This window comes from Vulpes vulpes, chromosome 16, assembly GCF_048418805.1.
Source record: "Vulpes vulpes isolate BD-2025 chromosome 16, VulVul3, whole genome shotgun sequence".
Taxonomy (NCBI): domain Eukaryota; kingdom Metazoa; phylum Chordata; class Mammalia; order Carnivora; family Canidae; genus Vulpes; species Vulpes vulpes.
The window spans coordinates 40,530-47,586 of NC_132795.1; the positions used below are offsets into that span (position 1 = coordinate 40,530).

The 7,057-nt window shown below is 44.5% G+C and overlaps 1 pseudogene; it reads right to left on the reverse strand.

Annotated features, from left to right (window-relative positions):
- Nucleotides 1–658: 658 nt before the first annotated feature.
- On the reverse strand, nucleotides 659–1,845 carry LOC112922434 (ferroptosis suppressor protein 1-like; annotated as a pseudogene).
- Nucleotides 1,846–7,057: the final 5,212 nt, after the last annotated feature.

Below are 7,057 nucleotides of genomic sequence, written 5' to 3' on the forward strand. Positions count from 1 at the left end.
GGCCAATAGCCAGGGAGGAAATTGAAGCAGTCATCAAAAACCTCCCAAGACACAAAAGTCCAGGGCCAGATGGCTTCCCAGGGGAATTCTATCAAACGTTTAAAGAAGAAACCATACCTATTCTACTAAAGCTGTTTGGAAATATAGAAAGAGATGGAGTACTTCCAAATTCATTCTATGAGGCCAGCATCACCTTAATTCCAAAACCAGACAAAGACCCCACCAAAAAGGAGAATTACAGACCAATATCCCTGATGAACATGGATGCAAAAATTCTCAACAAGATACTAGCCAATAGGATACAACAGTATATTAAGAAGATTATTCACCATGACCAAGTGGGATTTATCCCTGGGAAGCAAAGATGGTTCAACACTTTTTTTTCTTACAATATAGTCTTTTATTGCAACATTTTCCTCATTTTGGATAACTGTGTCCCCATGGATGGACGCTTGTAAAACGTTACAAACAGAACAACGGGCTGAGCCTCCTACCCTGCTAGGCCCCAAGGTCAGACAGCACGGAATGGCCTGCACCTCTCGGGTGGCAGCACGTCCTATTTCCAGAAGGGGAGCCTGGTTGGCCTTGGTCCACAGGACGGGAGTCCTGGGTGAGGCCTCCAGTGGGGCAGCCAACCTGTCTCCCACCCAGCTCCGCTTCAAGGTGGAGACTGTCACATGGTCTTCCAGCTGGAGGAGACGAACAGGTCCCGGCGCTTGGCCAGCCACACCATGAGCCGCCTCACATAGAAGCCACTGATCTGGCCCACGCCATCATTTCTCCCCATGGCCAGGAGGAACGTCAGTGCACCTGGCTTATAGGCCTTGAGGGGCCTCTGTTTCCTGGAGTTGACAATGTTGGCCACGGCGATGCTGGCATAGAGGCCGGCGTGATAGGCCATCTTGGGCTCCTTCACGTCCGCACAGTCGCCAATGGCATAGATGTGATTGTAGCCCTCCACCTGGAGGTACTAGTTCACTCTCAGAGCACCATTGCTGGCCAGCAATGCACTGTGGTAGGCAGAGCTGTTGACTTTAATGCCATTGCAGACGATCACCAAGTTGGTGGCCACCTCCGTGCCTTTGTCCGTGTGCACTTGGATGCGCTCTCGATACTCGTTAAGAGGCAGGTCCTCCAGGTTGCTCACCCGCTCACTCAGCAGCAGCTGCACGCCTTTCTGGAGCAGGATCTCCTTCGCTTCCTGCCGGACACAGGGCAGGAGCTCCTTGTCGGCAAGGGCCACTTGGGAGTGGATGAGAGTGACCTCTTTCTCGGGGAATTCGGTCTTAACCTCCGCTGCCATCTCCACGCCAGCAGAGCCGCCTCCCACCACCACCACTGACTGTGAGTGCTGGACCTGCTTCACCATGTCCTTGTAGGCCTAGATAGCCAGCTCCTGGCTGGAAACCTGGTTAAACTTGCCCGGGAAGAGCCCAGTGCTGCCGGTGGCCAGGATAAGATGGGAGAAGGGCGGGGCCTCACCATCCTCCAGCAGCACCATCTGATTCTGCACGTCGATCTCTACGACTAGACAAAGGCTAACAGGATAAAGGAGAATAATTAAAGCTACTAAGATTTCCTCTGTGCCGGGCATGATGCCAAGTCCTTTCCATGAATTCTGTGAAATCAATGTGATAGATCATATCAGATCAATGTGATAGATCATATCAGAGAAAAAACAAGAACCATATGATCCTCTCAATAGATGCAGAGAAAGCATTTGACAAAATACAGCATCCATTCCTGATCAAAACTCTTCAGAGCATAGGGATAGAGGGAACATTCCTCAACATCTTAAAAGCCATATAACAAAAGCCCACAGCAAATATAATTCTCAATGGGGAAGCACTGGGAGCCTTTCCCCTAAGATCAGGAACAAGACAGGGATGTCCACTCTCACCACTGCTATTCACCATAGTACTGGAAGTCCTCGCCTCAGCAATCAGACCACAAAGAGAAATAAAAGGCATTCAAATTGGCAAAGAAGTCAAACTCTCCCTCTTCGCCAATGACATGATACTCTACATAGAAAACCCAAAAGCCTCCGTCCCAAGATTGCTAGAACTCATACAGCAATTTGGCAGTGTGGCAGGATACAAAATCAATGCCCAGAATTCAGCGGCATTTCTCTACACTAACAATGAGACTGAAGAAAGAGAAATTAAGGAGTTAATCCCATTTACAATCGCACCTGAAAGCATAAGATACCTAGGAATAGACCTAACCAAAGAGGTAAAGGATCTATACCCAAAAAACTACAGAACACTTCTTTTTTTTTTAATTAATTTTTATTGGTGTTCAATTTACCAACATACAGAAAAACACCCAGTGCTCATCCCGTCAAGTGTCCGCCTCAGTGCCCGTCACCCATTCCCCTCCACCCCCCGCCCTCCTCCCCTTCCACCACCCCTAGTTCGTTTCCCAGAATTAGGAGTCTTTATGTTCTGTCTCCCTTCCTGATATTTCCCAACATTTCTTTTACCTTCCTTTATATTCCCTTTCACTATTATTTATATTCCCCAAATGAATGAGAACATACAATGTTTGTCCTTCTCCGATTGACTTATTTCACTCAGCATAATACCCTCCAGTTATCTACGTTGAAGCAAATGGTGGGGGATCCCTGGGTGGCGCAGCGGTTTAGCGCCTGCCTTTGGCCCAGGGCGCGATCCTGGAGACCCGGGATCGAATCCCATGTCAGGCTCCCGGTGCGTGGAGCCTGCTTCTCCCTCTGCCTGTGTCTCTGCCTCTCTCTCTCTCTCTCTCTGTGTGTGTGTGACTATCATAAATTTAAAAAAAAATAAAAAAAAATAAAAAAAATGTTGAAGCAAATGGTGAGTATTTGTCGTTTCTAATGGCTGAGGAATATTCCATTGTATACATAAATCACATCTTCTTTATCCATCATCTGTCGATGGACACCGAGGCTCCTTCCACAGTTTGGCTACTGTGGACATTGCTGCTAGAAACATCGTGGTGCAGGTGTCCCGGCGTTTCATTGCATCTGAATTTTTGGGGTAAATCCCCAACAGTGCAATTGCTGGGTCGTAGGGCAGGTCTATTTTTAACTCTTTGAGGAACCTACACACAGTTTTCAAGAGTGGCTGCACCAGTTCACATTCCCACCAACAGTGTTAGAGGGTTCCCTTTTCTCCGCATCCTCTCCAACATTTGTGGTTTCCTGCCTTGTTAATTTTCCCCATTCTCACTGGTGTGAGGTGGTATCTCATTGTGGTTTTGATTTGTATTTCCCTGATGGCCAGTGATGCGGAGCATTTTCTCATGTGCATGTTGGCCATGTCCATGTCTTCCTCTGTGAGATTTCTCTTCATGTCTTTTGCCCATTTCATGATTGGATTGTTTGTTTCTTTGGTGTTGAGTTTAATAAGTTCTTTATAGATTTTGGAAATTAGCCCTTTATCTGATATGCCATTTGCAAATATCTTCTCCCATTCTGTAGGTTGTCTTTTAGTTTTGTTGACTGTATCCTTTGCTGTGCAAAAGCTTCTTATCTTGATGAAGTCCCAATAGTTCATTTTTGCTTTTGTTTCTTTTGCCTTCGTGGATGTACCTTGCAAGAAGTTACCGTGGCCAAGTTCAAAAAGGGTGTTGCCTGTGTTCTCTTCTATGATTTTGATGGACTCTTGTCTCACATTTAGATCTCTCATCCATTTTGAGTTTATCTTTGTGTATGGTGAAAGAGAGTGGTCCAGTTTCATTCTTCTGCATGTGGATGTCCGATTTTCCCAGCACCATTTATTGAAGAGACTGTCTTTCTTCCAATGGATAGTCTTCTTCCTTTATCGAATATTAGTTGACCATACAGTTCAGGGTCCACTTCTGGGTTCTCTATTCTGTTCCATTGATCTATGTGTCTGTTTTTGTGCCAGTACCACACTGTCTTGATGACCACAGCTTTGTAGTACAACCTGAAATCTGGCATTGTGATGCCCCCAGCTATGGTTTTCTTTTTTAAAATTCCCCTGGCTATTCGGGGTCTTTTTACAGAACACTTCTGAAAGAAATTGAGGAAGACACAAAGAGATGGAAAAATATTCCATGCTGATGGATTGGAAGAATTAATATTTTGAAAATGTCAATGCTACCCAGGGCAGTGTACACATGTAATGCAATCCCTATCAAAATACCCTGGACTTTCTTCAGAGAGTTGGAACAAATTATTTTAAGATTTGTGTGGAATCTGAAAAGACCCCAAATAGCCAGGGGAATTTTAAAAAAGAAAACCATATCTGGGGGCCTCACAATGCCAGATTTCAGGTTGTACTACAAAGCTGTGGTCATCAAGACAGTGTGGTACTGGCACAAAAACAGACACATAGATCAATGGAACAGAATAGAGAACCCAGAAGTGGACCCTCAAATTTATGGTCAACTAATATTCAACAAAGCAGGAAAGACTACCCACTGGAAAAAAGTCTCTTCAATAAATGGTGCTGGGAAAATCGGACATCCACATGCAGAAGAATGAAACTAGACCACTCTCTTGCACCAGACACAAAGATAAACTCAAAATGGATGAAAGATTTAAATGTGAGACAAGATTCCATCAAAATCCTAGAGGAGAACACAGGCAACACCCTTTTTGAACTTGGCCACGGTAACTTCTTGCAAGATACATCCACGAAGGCAAAAGAAACAAAAGCAAAAATGAACTATTGGGACTTCATCAAGATAAGAAGCTTCTGCACAGCTAAAGAAACAGTCAACAAAACCAAAAGACAACCTACAGAATGGGAGAAGATATTTGCAAAAGACGTATCAGATAAAGGGCTAGTTTCCAAGATCTATAAAGAACCTACTAAACTCAACACCCAAGAAACAAACAATCCAATCATGAAATGGGCAAAAGACATGAACAGAAATCTCACAGAGGATGACATAGACATGGCCAACAAGCACATGAGGAAATGCTCCGGATCACTTGCCATCAGGGAAGTACAAATCAAAACCACAATGAGATCCCACCTCACACCAATGAGAATGGGGAAAATTAACAAGGCAGGAAACCACAAATGTTGGAGAGGATGCGGAGAAAGGGGAACCCTCCTGCACGGTTGGTGGGAATGTGAACTGGTGCAGCCACTCTTGAAAACTGTGTGGAGGTTCCTCAAAGAGTTAAAAATAGACCTGCCCTACGACCCAGCAATTGCACTGCTGGGGATTGACCCCAAAGATACAGATGCAATGAAACACCGGGACACCTGCACCCCGATGTTTCTAGCAGCAACATCCACAATAGCCAAACTGTGGGAGGAGCCTCGGTGTCCATCAACAGATGATGGATAAAGAAGCTGTGGTCTATGTATACACTGGAATATTCCTCAGCCATTAGAAACAACAAATACCCACCATTTGCTTCAACGCAGATGGAACTGGAGGGTATTATGCTGAGTGAAGTAAGTCAATCGGAGAAGGACAAACATTATATGGTCTCGTTCATTTGGAGAATATAAATAATAGTGAAAGGGAATAAAGGGGAAAGGAGAAAAAATAAGTGGGAAATATCAGAAAGGGAGACAGAATGTGAAAGACTCCTAACTCTGGGAAACAAACTTGGGATGGTGGAAGGGGAGGTGGGCAGGGGGTGGGGGTGACTGGGTGATGGGCACTGAGGGGGGCACTTGACGGGATGAGCACTGGGTGTTATTCTATATGTTGACAAATTGAACACCAGTAAAAATAAATTTATTAAAAAAATCCAGATGGAATGGGAGACCAATCCATTTAACTTAAAAAAAAAAAAAAGCTCAAAAAGAACAAAAGAAAAAAATCTCTGTAAGTGAAGGCAAGACAAATGACAAACTGAGAGAAACTGAACATCTATCAGAGATAAGGGGCTACTATACCTGATACATAAAGAATTTTTAAGTATGTAAATGAGTTAACAATACAGTGGGAAACAAATGGATAAAAGACTTGAAGAGATGCCTTAAATATATAGAAGGATGTTAAACTTCATAATAAGAGAAGTGCTAATTACAACTTGTCTGAGACACTGTAGTTCACTCATTAGGTTGTCACCAACTAAAAGCCTGCCAGTACACTCTGTGGTGACGGTCTCAATCTCAATGTGGAGCTGGGGCGGCTGTACAACTGCACTGCTCCTGGAGGGGCATGTGGGCCAACCACACCGCACAGGCGTTTCCAGCAATATCTCTCCCAGCTGTTATTCTGAAGATCCACCTGTGGCAATGTAACCCTGTACACGTACAACAGTTATTCACTGACACTTTGTCCATCATCACAACAGACTGGCAACTCTCTAAGGCCCAGAATGGGTGTCAGAGAGAATACCGGATGGCACGTGGGCCAGCTGGGGTATCAGGCAGCGGTCCAAGAACTGATGCTCTCCTGGGGAGAATATATCCAGGAGAAGAGCGTCTGTGGCGTAGGGAAGAAGGGGCAATGAGAAACAAATGCATGGGCCTCCTTCTGAAGAACACTTGCATATTCATTCTGTGCTTATATATAGAAACACTTCCTAATTGTAAAACATACTAAAGAGCAACAGTAATCGAGAGACAGTGGCAGAGGATAGACAGATGTATAGATAAATAGAAGAGAACTGAGAATCTAGAATGAACCTTCATATTTAAGGCAATTCATTTTTGACAAGGGTGTCAAGATCATTCAATGGGGAAAGAATAATTTTTTCAACAGATCAGTGGGAACAAGAGAATGCAAAAGAACAATGATGGACTCCTTTCTCGCACCACACAGGAAAGTTAACTCAAAATGGCCAAACACCTCAACATAAGAGCTAAAACTATAAACCTCTTAGAAGTACATTATGATCTTGGGTTTGAGAAAGGTCAGGGTTGTGAGTTCAAACCCTGCCCTGGCCTCTGTGCTGTGCATGCAGCCCACTGGGCGGGGAGGAGAGGAAGAACAAAGGCTCTACATAGCCATTTCTTCAGGAAAGATGCACAAATTGTCAATGAGCTAATGGAAGGATCATTAACCACTGGGGGAAGGAAAATCAAAACCGTAAATTGCATGCCCACCAGACAGGCAGATGAGGACTAGTGCTGGTGAG